Source organism: Solanum dulcamara, chromosome 10, assembly GCF_947179165.1.
Source record: "Solanum dulcamara chromosome 10, daSolDulc1.2, whole genome shotgun sequence".
Classification (NCBI taxonomy): domain Eukaryota; kingdom Viridiplantae; phylum Streptophyta; class Magnoliopsida; order Solanales; family Solanaceae; genus Solanum; species Solanum dulcamara.
Window position 1 is genome coordinate 20,208,789 of NC_077246.1, and position 17,374 is coordinate 20,226,162.

The following is a 17,374-nucleotide window of genomic DNA, read 5'->3' on the forward strand; positions in this document are numbered from 1 at the left end:
TGGACTGACCCTGCTGGTACCTATAATATTGGAACCGCTGGTAAGGCCTGTCATAATTGTCCTGGCCCCTAAACTAGGACCCACTGAAGTTGCCCTGATGGTTGGGCCTCTTATCACTGCCCCCTTGGGCCTAGCGATGAATAATCTCTATAGTGAAGGCATGGACCACCACATCCAAGAAAGAGCGGCCCGCAGAAAATAAGTGCTCTATCCCCAACCTCAAGTGAGGCCTCAACCCACGCATAAAACATTGTATGCTCCTTTTCGGTGGGTAGAATCATAGCGACGTATCAAGATAGCTAGTGGAATCTGGTCTAGTACTCGATGACTGTCATCTAACCCTACTCCAACTGTGTAAACTGATATCGGAGTTGGTCTCTGATGCTCTTGGGATGTATCTAGCCAAGAAGGCCGGTAACAATTGGGCCAAAGGAAATGGTGGTGACCCGTCTAACCTGGTTTATAAGTAAGAGCGCCACCACTATCTGGATAACCCACAGAACTGATGATCGGTGAAGTCGGCCCATCTAGATTCCACAAGAGCCAAAGAGTGAATCTACTCCTCGAAAGTAGTCAGAAACTCTATGGCGTCCTCGCCAATGGCTCTAGAAAATGTCTGGGTAATAGCCTCTGAAATACCCCCAATATCTTCTGCTCACGCAAGGACATAACACCCTCTGAAACTATTAGTGGGGCTCCAACATCTAGTGGGGGTGGCTGAATCTCAGGTTCTGGCAGCGTAGGCTGGTCCTACAGTGCTGGCATATCAATAGTTGGGGCTAGGGCCTATGGTATAACCCTGATAGTTATGAGGTTCTGAGCGATCGCCCCCTGTAATGCTGGAGTCATAATTAGTGCGACTAGAGGTTGTGTTGCTAGTGGTGGCCCCTCCGGCTAGGGAGGAATAGAAGCGTTCTGATGCTCCTCTATATGCTTGGGAGTTATATCTGGATTGGGGGTTGGTACTGCTCTCCTGCCTGTGCCACGGGGCTACCCATAAGTAGTACCGTGCGTATAAGCCATCCCTACGAAAAAGTGGAACAAATGAGATTTAATGAAACCAATAAGACACACCACTGCACGAATTAACTCATCATAGAGAACATTTCTAATAACGTCCTATACACTCCCAAAGATAACTCACGGACGTCGTCATAGCCATTCGCAGGACTCTACTAGACGTTAGCTCTGAACAATTTAGACCAACGAACCTAGGCTCTGATACCAACTTGTCATGACCCGATTTCTCAAGTCATAATGACACCTACCATAACCTAGTAGGTAAGCCAAACCCGTAACCCTAAACTGCAAGTAATGGGTATATGGGGAAATACTAAACAGAACTAAGAGAAACTCAAATAAGGAGAAACTAGATAAATATATACAAATACACAAAAATGAATCCCTTCTAAAACCTCGAAGTCACTATTATAGAGATCCTACCAAAATAAAATGAGTACAAGTCCCAAAAGTGGACCAAAAATATATATACAACATCGGCTAGTCTCAAAAGTACAAAAAAGGGCCATCCAAGCTGAAGGAGATAGAAATGATCTTAAAACAGCATGTGCTCACCCTTGTCTCCGTATTTGGCTGCAACAGGCTCGATTTATCAATGGTGGTAGCTGGTGCTCAGATCTGCATCACAAAAGTAGATGTAGAGTGTAGTATGAGTACTAGATATAAGTTACCCAGTAGATTCATAGGCTGACTGACCAGAAAAGGTAAAAATAATATTAAAAAAAGGAATAAGCCTAAACAGGAGTCAGAATACGCATCTAAGGTAAGGAAGATAAATTCCATGTGAACAAGGAGATGCTATCTAGGAAGACTACAACTAACTACACCCACTAGGTCCCCAAAAATCTAGCTGCGACACTCATGTGCAAGTTTAAATAAAAACTCGGACGAACCTCCATAAGCCAGTCAGATACACAAAATAGCTACTACTACAAAGGCTAGGAGCTAAAAATCATCGATACCAAGAACTGAAGAACCATATCATCCTCGAACCAAGAATCTCCAAGAATCAATTAACAATGAATACTCTAGGGACTGAGGCTGGGACTGGAACTCAGATGGTCCTCGAGTTCTCAAATTGGTCAAGGATGGGACTGGAACCCAGATGCTCTCCATGATCCATCGGTATATTCGAGGCCGGGCTGGAACCCGAATGATCGCTATACTAACAAGCTGGTAGAGGCCGGGACTAGGACCCAAATGCTCTTCGATGGAATTCCAGAATAGAGGTCAAAACTTAAATCCGAACACTCACAGATGATTTAATCGATGGTGCCATTTTTTTCCTTTCCAACTGGATGCTAGTAATTACCAAGGATTGCCTCCACAATGAACCAAACCAATATATATCGTCTGGGCTTCAATCGGAACTAAAATAAGTCAACACAAAATCTAGCATTACCGACGCATCTCAAAAGTCACAATCATAGGAAGTTATGGATAAGGTTATTCATAAGAGCAAAGTTACCGCCTAGTTAAGGCCCATCTATAAGACACTAGCCTGGTACGCCATTTTACAAGGATCTAAACCCGCCGGAGCAACGCCAAGACATCTACAGAACATTCACATCCTTATCTAAGGCCAACATGTTCCATAACACCAAATATATAAACTCGACGCTAGTTACATTACTAACTTTTAACGGAAGAGATCACATGCTTTAAATGACTTTAAATACCCGATAAAAATGCCTAAAACAAGATTCCAAACACCTAAGATATATAGGTAAACCAACCCAAATTCCATCTATCTCAATATGATTTCACACATTCCAGCTCAATCTAAAGAAAGAAAAGTCGTAGCCTACCTATAGGCCAAACACGCGCGCTCCAAATCACTTTGCTGGAGTTTTTCCTTTTCACATGGCCTCAAAATGCTGCCACACTGTCAAAAATAGACGCACAATATCAATACGATCATTATAACATTAAAATTATCAAATTTGAAGACGGACCTATTTCAGAGTCAAAAATCAGGAATTATGGGACCCGAGAATGGGTCCTAAATGCTAACCCAAGTTTTTTTTCCAATAAGGAACACAATTCACACACCAAAACAACTACAATCCAAACATCCATCAACATTCCCACCTAAGCACCAAAAACCACTAAAGTCCCATGGAAAAAGGGTAAATTACCTCTAACGAAGCCTTAACTCCTAATTCTGAAAACATCACTAGATTCCTCTCGAAAAACCACATAAATTAGCCACCGAAATAACTTAAATCGCCACAAATTTGAGAGAGAAATCATATTTTAAATCTATAATAAATACTGAATTTTGAACTTAAAACGAGCCTTAGGTGTCGCTTAAGCGAACCCTCGATGGTCGCTTAAGCGACCACTTCAAAGAGGCGGGTCTCACTTAAGCGAGGACCCTGGTGCTTTAGTAAGGGGTCGCTTTAGCGACACTCGCCCATGGGGCCTGGTATCTTTAGCAACCCCCTGTCCGCTTTAGCGGCAATCGCTTTAGTGGTTGCACCAGACTCACCTAGTGTAAAATAGACTTAGAATGTCCAAATTCTTTGATAGGATGCTCGAGATTTGTTTGGAACCCCGTGCACAAATAAGATATGCTACCACACCAAATTCGACGCTCTAGATACAATAGTGCATTCGAAATTCCCATATGAGGTCATTTTAACAAAAAATTAGTCCCACACCCAAGTGCTCTTTTTAGCTGAAGTAATTATAATTACTTTTTGGGTTAGGACTCTAGCAGAATGATACAAATTTATTCTCTCCAAATCCTAATTGGTTGTGAAATTGTGAAAATTTGGGCTATCCGTATTCTAAAAAGAGTGTGTCCTTTCTGAATTCTAATTGGATTTAGAAGACAGAATAAAGAGTAGGCATTTGCAAAAAAAAAAGGAAAAATGAAAAAACGGCTCAAATAATAATAATAATATATATATACACTCCAATTGGAGTCTCATTATTTACTCCAACTATGTCACTCCAATTGGAGGAACGTATTAATTTAATATGTTCATAGTGCATATTAAATTGCACGACATACTATTATCGTTTAGTTAATACTTCAAGCCTAGTCTTCAAAAGATAAAATATCTCGACAAGACTTGAAGCAGGAGGCATTTGTAATCATTTAAAATTTATTATATATAAATTTATAGAATGATTCAATTTATATTAAATTTAAGATATATTAGTCCAAATAAATATTTTAAATTAATAAAATTGGGTCAATTATTTAAATCCAATAAATATGGATTTAATTAAAAATCCAAATCTATTAATTTGGGCTATAAAGATGACCCCATTTTATTAAGCCCGATATTATCTCATCCTAGAGGCTCATTTTTATGCCACGTGTCAAAGTTATGTAGCAATCCAAGTCAAATTAAATAAGCCACTAAAATTATGCCATGTGTCAAAGTTATTTGGCAATCCAAATCAAATTAAATAAGCCACTAGAATTATGTCATGTGCCAAAGTTAGGTGGCAATCCAAGTCAATTAAATAAGCTACTAAAATCATGCCACATGTCAAAGTTTTGTGGCAAACTAAGTCAAATTAAATGAGCCACTAGAATAATGCCACATGTATATGTGATATGTTCTGACCAATCAAATTAAAGCTCTTCACCAAAAAAATATAATTGGTCAGTTCAAACCAACCAATCAAAGTGCACCCTCATACCACTCCCTACAACTATAAATAGGGTCCTCATTATTCTCAGAGGGGGGTTTTCAAGAACAAGAAGCAAGAAGAGAGCTCGTGGATAAAAGACCACAAATTCTCTATAAAGCTACAAATTTCATGTTCAAGATCACGTTCAAGATCAAGAAATGAAGAAAAATATCAAGAAGATCAAGATCAAGTTACTTGTTTATATTTCCTATTTTTCATAACCATACAAGTGTTCGTGATGAATAATTCAAATTCAAATTTGAAGATGAAGATTCAAGATCAAACTATTCAAGCCCTTGACTCTAAATCTAATTCAAGTTCAACATGTTCCATATTATTTGAAGAATCAGAGGATTATCATAGAGATTGTAATATGCACTATATTTTGAAATCAAATATTACACTTTATTACTCCAATTTTCCGGTCTTGATTATTTATTTTTCTCGGCTCGAAAATTTATTGGTTACAAATTTTGGCATGCCTAGTGGGACGATCTCTACCTCTCATCTATTTACATCAATCATCAAACTTCAAGAATACTTAACTGCATCTAAGAAGTTTAACTCCAGAACTATTATTGCTAAGGCTACTGCTTCAAAGTTTTCCTCTGAGGTGGAGAACATATTGGATGCAACTATGGAGAGTTTGGGCCCCATCACTAGGAACTGAGCAAACTTGCTAGGACAACAAGCACTCCAAGTGTCGTCTGCATTGGTTCCTATTTTTTTGATCCTTCATCTTCAAAGGGGGCAAGATTCTTTCCGAATGAATTAGAAGAATGAGAGAATATAGCTGATATTGCTGAAAAGACGTTGGCTCGACTTAGTCCTTTTAACACAAGGAATTGCACTATTTAAGATGGAGATGATGTCTTGATTCACTAGATGTGCCCCAGTCACTCCATGTAACTTGTTTTAGACAAATTTCAGTTTGAGGGAAAATCCATGCTTTGCTCCATCATCCATAACGACCATCCAAGCGATGATGACTAACGCCTCAACTATTGAAGAACAACTGGCGAGTTTGACAAAGGCAATTCAAGGTCTAACAAAAGATGTGCAATATTGGGATAATTGAATTGTCAAGTTGATGGACAGAGTTGAAAATGTTATGGAGAGGGACTCAAGTCATGCACCTGGAAAACATCCGATGATACAAGAAAAGGGAGATTCAGTTATAAAACAAATAAATATGGGTGATGAGCTGCAAGTATCTGCTGAAGGAGGAATCCCCATTCATCAACTGAAGGACTTCATTATGGGAACTATCAAGGATAAGTATGACGTGTATTCAAAGTCATCATTTACGTATGCAAAGCCATACACTTCAAGAATCGATGTTTTGAAGATGCCTGCAGGTTATCAACCTCCAAAATTTCAATAATTTGACGGAAAGGGAAATCCAAAGCAACACATTGCCCATTTTTTTGAAACTTGCAATAATGCTAGAATATATGGAGATTATCTAGTCAAGAAATTTGTGCTCTCCTTATAAGGAAATGCCTTTGACTGGTATACGGATCTCGATCCTGGCTCTATTGATAATTGGGAACAACTTGAGCATTAATTTCTCAATCGTTTCTATAGCACAAGGCATACTATGAGCATGGTTGAACTTTTAAATACACGTCAATGGGAAGATGAACTTGTCATTGAGTTCATCCATCGATGGAGAAATACAAGCCTCAATTGTAAGGATAGGCTTAGTGAAACTTCCAGAATAGAAATGTGTATTCAAGGAATACGTTGGGGACTTCGTTATATCCTACAAGGTATTAAACCCAAATCATTTGAGGAACTAGCCATACATACTCATGATATGGAGTTGAGCATGTCTGCAAGCGGGATTGAAGGACCACTTATTTATGGGCCTCGCAAAGGAAAAGACAAAATAGAGGTAAAGAAAGGAGGAAATTCGGCACCTAAGTTTGGAAATAAGGAGTCGATGAATGTTAATGTCGTACCTTTGAAAGTGGCTACAAATCTAAGCAAGAATCAAAGGGTGAAGACCACGACTTTTCAGAATAACGCTGGTAGAAAGCTGACTTTGAAGGAATGTAGGCAAAAGAGTATCCTTTCTTAGACTCAGATGTTCCAGCAATTTTTGAAGAGCTTCTGGCATTAAAATTCTTTGAGCTACCTAAAATGAAGCGTCCAGATGAGACTGGGAGGACTACTGATCCAAATTACTGCAAATATCACCATTTGATGGGCTATCCTATTGAAAAGTGTTTTATCTTTAAGGAAAATATCATGAACTTGGCCCGTGAAGGAAAGATATTGCTTGAAGACGAGAAGGAGAGTTCAAATCAAGTTTTGTCACTTTTGGTTCACTCGACCCCATAGTTCTTTGCAACTTTGTCAAAATACATAATAGTGGTGATGACCTAGCCACATCACCACCAAAAATGATTAAATTTGGTGACTTCAAACCAATAGATGTTAACGCATCATCGCTTGTTTCTTTGATGAATGAAGTAATAAGGAAAGATAAACCTCTAAAGGAAAACCAATCTTGCAGTGCTTATACTGATGATGAAGGATGGATTTTAGTGACACGATGAAAACGTTGTAAAATGAGCATGCAAAGAGAACCAAGTAAGCAAGTGACAAGAGCAAAGATGAAAAAACTACCTAAAACTCAAAGGGTAAAGAAGAATGTGAAGAAGTCAAGAGTTGGGGAAAATTACTATCAAAAGCAACGTCCTCCGGTAACATTAGAGGAATTCTTACCAAGTTGGTTTCATGAAAAGATTTCTCATTGTGACACCAAGGCCTCGTGTTGTAACATTGATAAAGAAGAGACAATGGGAGAAAACTCATCGTCATCATTACCTCCATCACATGAAGGCCCTATAAAGCCTCACTCTGAAGAAGTGGACACTTGTGATGTGAAGTTTACATTCACTAATGATGATCTTTTATTGGGTGAAGTGTTGCATAATCGTCTTTTATATATGGTAGGTTTTGTGCGTGGACATAAAGTAAATAGGATCATGGTGGATAATGGATCTAGGTTCAATATTCTCCCTATTCGTACTGTGAAGGAACTTGGAATCCTGATAAATAAACTGTCTGAAAGTCGTCTAATGATTCAAGGATTTAATCAAGGGGGTAGAGAGCCATTGGTGCTGTCAAATTAGATATAACGATGGGAGATATGCGTTCGAGTGCATGGATGCATGTTATTGACTCAAAGACCTCGTATAATATCTTGTTAGGAAGGCCATGGATACATGAGAACAAAGTGGTGCAGTCCACCTACCATCAATATTTCAAATACTTTAAAGATGGGGTTCAAAAGAAGGTAGTTGCTGATGATGAACCTTTCACCGAGATAGAAGTGCACTTTGGTGATGCAAATTTCTACATAAAGAATCATGTTTCAAAAGAAGCCAAAGTTGATAATGTGATACCTACTGACATTACAAAAAAGGTTGATGTAGCACCTGATAATGCGACGGTCATGATTGAAAAGAGTAAAACGCTTTCAGATATGAGTAAAGTACTTAAGATAAGTGGGGCATCTTCAAGTAAGAGAATGATTCCTATTTTTCACTATGTCCCAAAGACAAACAAAATCAAGATCCCACCCTCTGAGTTGCAGAGTAGCAAGTTGACATTCCCTATCAAGCAAATTGATGCAATCAAATAACCTTCAAAAATGATACAAGGATTTGTCAAACCATCGAATCATGATTCATATGAATCACTTCCAAAAAAGCGTACAAATGAGGGTTTTGACCCGAATGCATATAAGTTGTTGGTGAAAGCAGGATAAAATCCCAATGAAGCTTCTAAAGTAGGGAAGCTTCCAAATAGAGTTATTGAAAGGACAAATCATGGCCTAAATCCAACTCAAAGGATGATGATAGAGAGAGGGTATGATGTCAAGAAATCGCGCGAAAGCATAGGTTACAAACAACCGTCACCAGTCCAAATCTCTATAAAAAGGATGAGCATCAACTACATTACCCCTATGGAAGAACCGATGATGTTCAACAAGAAGCCTTTTATGTTTGATCGACTTAGTGGTATAACTCCTAACGTTTCTGCATCTGATCGGCTAATAGAATTAACTCTAAAAACTTCAGTATTTGATCGATTGGGACCAATAAAGAAGAAATACAAGCGCCAAGGAAATTATAGAACAATGGAAGAACAGGTACATGCTCGAGAGCATAATTCACCCAAGAATTGGCCCAGTTTGATCCCTTCTAGAATGAGGCGAGAAACAAAACTTGTAGTTTCATATGGAGATATCCTGAGAGCAAGAACTCATACCATAGTTCACACTATAGAGCGATATAAAGATGAAGAAAGTGTGGGATCATCAAATCACATCACAATTTGTGACGAAGAAAGTACTCCACTATATGCAAAAATTGAGGATGGGTTTGTTGATATTCATGCATGCCATCACATATCTTTTAATGATGGTGATACTCAAGAAGATGAGGATGTTGAAGATGCGTCACCTGAACTCGAGGAAGGGATAAAGAATACTATTGATGCATTGAATGAAATAAATCTTGGGGTTGATGATAAGATAAGGCCTACATATGTAAGTGCTTCATTGGATGGGATGAAGAGAAGAAATATATTGAGCTGCTTATGGAATTTAGGAATATATTTGCTTGGAGTTACAAAGAGATGCCAGGATTAGACCCTAAAGTTGCAGTTCATTGTCTTGTTGTGAAATGAGGCATTCGTCCTGTTAAACAAGCGCAACGTCGCTTTAGACCTGAACTGGTTCCTTTGATCAAAACTGAAGTTAAAAGCTCATTGAAGCAGGTTTCATTCATGAAGTCAAATATCCTATATGGAGTTTAAGCATTGTACCTGTAAGAAAGAAGAATGGCCAAATACGAGTTTGTGTTGACTTTAGAGATCTTAATAATGCATGATGCCCTAAGGATGAATTTCCTCTTCCAATCCCTGAGCTTATGATTGATGATACAACTGGATACGAGGAAATGTCTTTCATGGATGGTTCATCTGGATACAATAAAATTCGCATGGCACCAAGGGATGAAGAACTTACTGCATTTCGCTCTCCTAGAGGTATATATTGCTACAAAGTAATGCCTTTTGGTTTAAAAAATATTGGAGCCACTTATCAACGAGCCATGCAGAATATTTTTGATGACATGCTTTATAAAAATATTGAGTGTTATGTCGATGACTTAGTGGTGAAATCAAAGAAGAGTGATGACCACTAGCAAGATTTGAGAATGGTGTTTGAACGACTTCGAAGATACCAACTCAAAATGAACCCTTTAAAATGTGCCTTTGGAGTTACTTCGGGAAAGTTTCTCGATTTTATTATTCGACATCGAGGAATCGAGATTGACCAAGATAAGATAGATGCTATTTTCAAAATGCCTAAGCCAAAAAATATTCATAAGTTGAAAAGCTTACAAGGAAAATTAGCATATCTTAGGAGGTTTATCTCAAATCTGGATGGGAGATGTCAACCATTCAGTCGCCTTATGAAGAAAGATGTTTCTTTTGAATGGGACCAAGATTTTACCAATGCTTTTGAGGACATAAAGTCTTATCTGATGAAACCTCCAGTACTTGTAGCTCTTATACCTGGAAAACCATTGATTTTATACATTGCAGCACAAGAAAGGTCAGTAGGAGCACTTCTCGCACAAGAAAATAATGAAGGGAAAGAAAATGTCCTATGTTACTTGAGTAGGATGATGACACAAAACGAGATCAAATATTCACCTATTGAGAAGTTATGTCTGACACTCGTATTCTCAATTCAGAAGATGAAGCATTACTTCCAAGTTCATATTGTGCAACTTGTCTCTAAAGCGAATCCTATTAAGTTTGTCATGTCCAAGTTTGTCTTAAGTGATAGACTAGCAAGGTGGTACCTCCAGTTTCAACAATTTGAAATTGTGTATATATCTCAGAAGGAAGTAAAAGGACAAGTGCTAGCAGATTTCTTGGCCAATCATCCAATTCCGAATGATTGGGAGTTATCTGATGAATTACCTGATGAAGACGCAATGCTAGTGGAAATTAAGCCACCTTGGAAGATGTATTTTGATGGTGCTACACATCATGAAGGAGCTGGTACTAGAGTGGTATTTATCACTTCCCATGGAGAAATTTTGTCGTACTCCTTCACTCTAACACAACACTACTTCAATAATGTTGCTGAATATCAAGCACTCTTACTTGGGCTTGAGATGACCATTGATATGAAACAATTGCAACTACAAGTTTTTGGGGATTCCAAGCTGGTGATCAATCAAGTCTTGGGTAATTATGAAGTAAAGAAGCCTGAGTTAATTCCATACTACAATTGCGCTTAAAAGATGATAGGGTGGCTTGGAGAGGTGACTATTCAACATGTCCCAAGAAAGGAAAATAAAAAGGCTGATGCATTGGCAGCTTTAGCTTATACATTAGTATCTCCTGATGAAATGCAAGTTGTGGTTTGCCAAAGATGGATAACTCCGACTCCAGATGAGCATGAAGAAGAATTTCGACAAGTTATCGCCACTTCGGAAGATGAAATTGTCGATTGGTGACAACCAATAATAGATTATTTATGTTATGGAATATTATTAGAAGACCTTCAAAGAAGAACAGAAATCCTACGACGAGCCCCTTATTTTCTTTATTATAAAAATACACTTTACAAGCGATTGTTCGATGGAGTTCTCTTACGATGTTTGGGGGCAGATGAATCTACTCAAGCTATGCAAGAAGCACATTCTAGAGTATGTGAAGCGCATCAATCTGGGCCAAAACTTCATTTTCACATAAAAAGGATGGGATATTATTGGCAAAGCATGGTGAAAAATTGCCTGGATTATGTCCAAAGATGTAAAGCTTGCCAATTCCATGCGAATTTTATACATCAACCCCTAGAAGTATTGCACCCAACTATTGCCTCATGGATATTTGAAGCTTGGGGTTTGGATGTTGTTGGACCATTGCCTAAGTCCTCTAGTGGATATTTGTGCATCCTGGCTGCAACTGACTACTTCTCAAAATGGGAAGAAGTTATTTCTCTTAGAGAAGTAAAGAAAGAGAATGTTGCCAACTTCATTCGAGTCAACATTATCTACCGTTTTGGTATTCCTCGATACATATTGACAGATAATGGCAAGCCATTTGATAATAAGTTAATGACGAAGATATGTGATCTTTTTGGCTTCAAGCAACGCAATGCCTCTATGTATTATGCGGCGGCTAATGGTCTCGCTGAAGCATTTAACAAGACACTCTACAACTTGTTGAAAAAAGTTGTTTCCAAGTCTAATAGAGATTGGCATGAAAGAATGGAAGAGGCTTTTTGGGCATATAGGACTACGTATCGCACGCCAACACAAACGACTCCTTATTCTCTTGTTTATGGAGTTGAAGCAGTTCTTCCACTTGAGCGTCAAATTCCGTCATTGCGCCTTGCCATTCAAGAAAGACTCACTGATGAAGAAAATGCTCGGTTACTCCTTGAAGAATTGGAGGCTCTTGATGAAAAAAGACTAGAGGCCCAACAAAGTCTAGAATGTTATTAAGAACGTCTAGCTCGATCTTTTAATAACAAGGTTCGTCTTAGATGCTTCCAAGTGGGTGATCAAGTTCTGGTTGTAAGAAGTCCCATTATTATTTCTCGTCGGTCTACAAGCAAGTTCTCCGCTAAATGGGATGGACCATATGTGGTACAAGAAGTATACTCAAGTGGCGCTTACAAACTGGTTGACTTAGAAGGATTGCGCATTGGCCCCATTAACGGAAAGTTCATAAAGAGATACTATCCCTGAAGAAAAGAAATACACTCCTTAAGGTACGAGTATAAACTGCATGTTACTCCTCGCCCGCAAGAGTATAAACTGTGCACGGCATCATCATTGTAAAAAAAAATATCCGCTAGGTTGAAAATCTCGAAAGAGGTGGCCTGGGCAAAAATTAGGACATAAAAAAAAATCACTCTTTCAGAACTACGTTATGACTTGATCCTCTTCACTAAGGTATAGGCGCTTGGATTACATTCTGAGTTTAGTCGCATGAGTATCCAAAGAACTCATAGTCTGTCTTGACCTTCTTCACCATAATCCGTTAGTTACATCCTAAGTTTAGTCTCACAAGTTCAAAAGAAATGGGGAACGCTATTATTTGAGCATCACAATGTTCTCGTAGATTGTCATATATAACGTATGAATTAGAGAAGGCCAATCAAGACAGAATTTGAATTGACTTCAAAGAAATATTCGTACAAATCCGTAAAGCTATTAGTTGTGATTATTGTACATGTTGTAATTCTATGAATCTTCTTTTCGGCTTCTCTACGCTGAGATATGAATATATATTTTTAGTAAGATCATGAGAATATGAATCTGTCAGCTTTTTTGCATGTGAAATTCATTTTTGAAGTTTGTTTAGAACGATCTTGAGGGACTCAAGCTATAAATTTTGGATATGTTTCAGATTAAGAAGTTTGGTTTCTGATAAATTGAGTCTCTCCTAGATTTGGTGCTCTCATACAATGATATATTTCTCGTACTATCAAAACACACAAGGTAATAAACAATGATGTTTAGGGGAAAGTCCACGCTTAATGCGATTACATCAATGCATCAATACGAGTAAATAACTCTTGAAGCTGGAAAGTAAAAGAAATACTTATAGAAATGCACTATATAATATAAAAGAGTAACAACTAACCAATCAAAAAAAAAGAGGAGCAAAAAAAAATAGTTCATAATAAGCTAGTCTAAACGTAGCTTATAATTAGTTAAGTCTTGAAGAGAAATCTCTAAAACTCTCTTCTTCTCTTCCACATCATTTGAGGCATTCAGATTAGCTAGAGAAACATCAGCACATTTGTTGCACTCTTGTTCAGCTGCTGAGACTTTAGATTCGACATCTTCGACTTCTTTCTTAGCAGCATCTCGGAGGGCTTTTAACTCCTTCACCTTCTTTCTCGCCTCCTTCAGAGATTAACAGATGTCAGAAAATTCTTCGAATTTCCTATTTTTCTCATTCAAGACAAGATCAAGGTGTTTCTTGGCATTTAGATATGGCTCGAATTCTTCAATTTTCAGGGCTTTATCAGCAAGGGATGATCATTCTTGGTCATAGGAGGTGGAAAGTTCAAAGAGAGACTCAAATAAGTTCTTCAAAGGAGAAATATCCACCCCTATTTCATCTACATCCTTAAGAATTACTTGGACCTCATCCTTAAGAGAAGAAATACGTTCTGCAGTGAGATCAGCGAGCTTAGAATGAATCTTATTCCAAGCTCCTTCGCCAAAATTCATTCAAAGTTCTGAGATGACTTGCCTTCCGTCAAAAACGGACACGGGCATTGCCGATTTCTTATGGGGAAGATATTCTACATTTGATGTAGTCCTTTTATGTGGGACAAAAGTAGCCTTTCGGTTTAATTTGGGTGATAGAATTGATTTTCTTGAAGTCGGCCCCTCTATAGATTCATTACTATCTTGTGGCTTGCTTTGGTAAGAAGTCTCCAACATGCTAACATCGTTTGCCTACAAAAAAAGAAATAAATAAATAAAAGAAGAAATATCGTAGTTAGTAGAATCATGTGGTATCATGGAATGAAAAAAATCATTACCTCTTTAATAGCTGTTAAAGTCTTTGAAGAACTAACATTGTTGTCGAAAATCTCCATCGGATGTGAACTAGCATCGTTTGGCATGTCAGAAGGTAGTTTCAATTGCTTCTAAGAACGATCACTATGGGTGCTACTACTTTCATCTTGAGATGGCTGCTTGTGAGAGGTTCGTTGAATTTGAGCTGAATACTTTGCTTTTTGAACTTCCTCAAGGGAAGATCCCTTGATCTTGTCTGGAACAACAACTTTAGACTTCAAAATAGTAGGTTGACTCACAATTAAGACCTCCTCGTCTTGTTTTTGAAGAACATTACTATCCAGACCAACAGCACTCACCAAGGACTGTATATAATTTTCAAGAAAATTTTCATGCACCTTTTCCCACCAAGACTTGTAATTGAGTGAAAAGAATTTCTTTAAGTTGGATCCACTAGGAGAAAATATTGCTCTTGCCCTAGATTTTGTCAGCACACAAATTTGTGCAAGTCTTAAGCCCTCGGCTAATGAAGCTTCATGAAAATCTTGATCTAATCAACTAGGAGCATCTTGAAAAAAGCCAAATTGACGACTGAACCTATGGGACTATAAGGCTCCACAATAAAGATATTTTCGTCCCTTAAAGTGAGATAGTTTGAGCGAAGGCTCATAAAGAAATTCGATTGAAATTCCTTTTCAGTGCCGTCGTCGCGGTAGTGGTGAGCATTAGGCCTTTTGATCAATGTTGCATCCCACACAATGGTTTTCCCTCCATGTATACGCTTCCTCACATCTTTTTTTTCAAAATAACTAGCAGCACCTTCACCAGAAAAAGAAGCCATAAGAGGATCAGCCGGTCCACCTGCTAATAGGTAATGAGTTTTGAAGTAGTAGGCCAACCAACCATACACATAATGAATTGGAAAACAAGTTTGAACGAGATCAAGTCATGAGCATCTTGAAATCGTATTTAGACCTTTGTAAATGTTGGCTAAGACTGGAACTGCAAGGCTAACTCTTCATCCACATGCTAAATGACAAGCGATTCTGAAGACGCCCGGACGAATAAAGCCATCCTCCTTCGTAGGAAGCACAAATACACAACCAGCAAGATAAAAAAGTTGCCAAGTATGTTTCATTTTTCTTGTGACTCTTAACTTCCAACTTGTGAAATAAAGCTTCTTCAGCAGGAGACCAATTAACAGATTCACCAATTACGCCATTTGGATTATGCAATGACTTAAGACAGGCAGACTTCTTTTCTCTTCTTAGGTGGGGGGGGGATTGTCCATATTTCGTATCTTTCTTACACCAAAACTCTACCCATCTTTCCACAGAAATATTTGGGTCATGATTATTTTCTACTCGGATTTGATGAAAAGCATCAAATAAATGCTCACAAGAGTGAGGGAGAAACCTTTTCCCTTATCAAATGTGCCTAAAAGTTCTGCAACATTTGACACGACTTCCTCGTAAAGACTTCCTGCTATGGGTAGACCACCAATCACGTGTAAATCCCAAAGTGATATAGATAATTCTCCGACTGAAGTAAGTAGTGTATTTGTAATAGAACACCAAGCTTCGCAGAAGGCTTGCAAGATGTTATTGTTACGATCATAAGTAAAAAGTGAACCATACACATCATCATATATTTTTGCATCCTTCAAAGTCTGGTGATTCCTGCTAAGGATATCTTCAGTCCACTCCCAATAGCCTGGAATATAGTGAAATTCTCCATCAAGTGTAAAAGTGTCATCCCATCGAGTCTCTCTATTAATGATTCGTCGCCCCAAATATGGTAAAGAAGTTGCAATATTTTTGGTACGATGATTAGGAGTGCAAAGTATCCACGTCTTAGGAGGACGACTGTTATATTCAAGAGTCCAATCCTCTAAACCAGGAAGTTCCCCCAAAGATGGCCATGGAGCAGCATATTGGCCAGCTAAGGGCGTACTTACAAGCAGTTTAGTCTCCACCTCACTGTCTTTATGATCTGATATCACAAGGTATCGCAACTCTGAAGAAGGAGAAGTTAAATCTCTAAAGTAAATCATGATTCAATCTGCAAAAAAAAATTAAAATATATATATATATATGTTTTGTTAGCTCATAAATTAGTAATTCAATCATCATGGTCATGAATCTCGATAATGAACAATTATATTCTTTGAGCAAGACCTATGCCTAATCTAGATGGTGAAAAGTCTTTACAAATCATGTAAAGTCTTTGCCTTAGATGGTGTAAAGTCTTTGGCTCGGACTATGGAATACCTTCGACTCAGACGGTGTAAAGTCTTTACCACAAATCATATAAAATCTTTGCCTTAGACGGTGTAAAGTCTTTAGCTTGGACTACGGAATGCCTTTGACTCAGACGGTGTAAAGTCTTTGCCACAAATTATTTAAAGTCTTTGCTTTAGACTGTGTAAATTCTTTAGCTTGGACTACGGAATGCCTTTGACTCAGACGGTGTAAAGTCTTTATCAGAAATTTTGTAAAGTTTTTGCCTTAGACGGTGTAAAGTCTTTAGCTTGGACTACAGAATGCCTTTGATTCAGACGGTGTGAAGTCTTTGCCACAAATTATGTAAAGTCTTTGCCTTAGACGGTGTAAAGTCTTTGGCTCGGACTATGGAATGCCTTTGACTCAGACGATGTAAAGTCTTTGCCACAAATCATTTAAAGTATTTGTCTTAGATGGTGTAAAGTCTTTAGCTTGGACTACGGAATGCCTTCGACTCAGACGGTGTAAAGTCTTTATCACAAATTATGTAAAGTCATTGCCTTAGACGGTGTAAAGTCTTTAGCTCGGACTGTGGAATGCCTTTAACTTAGATGGTGTAAAGTCTTTGCCACAAATCATGTAAAGTTTTTGTCTTAGATGGTGTAAAGTCTTTGGCTCGGACTATGGAATGCCTTCGACTCAGACAGTGTAAAGTCTTTGCCACAAATCATGTAAAGTCTTTGCCTTAGACAATGTAAAGTCTTTAGCTTGGATTACGGAATGCCTTTGACTCAGACGGTGTAAAGTTTTTGCCACAAATTATGTAAAGTCTTTGCCTTAGACGATGTAAAGTCTTTAGCTCGAACTATCGAATGTCTTTGACTCAGACGGTGTAAAGTC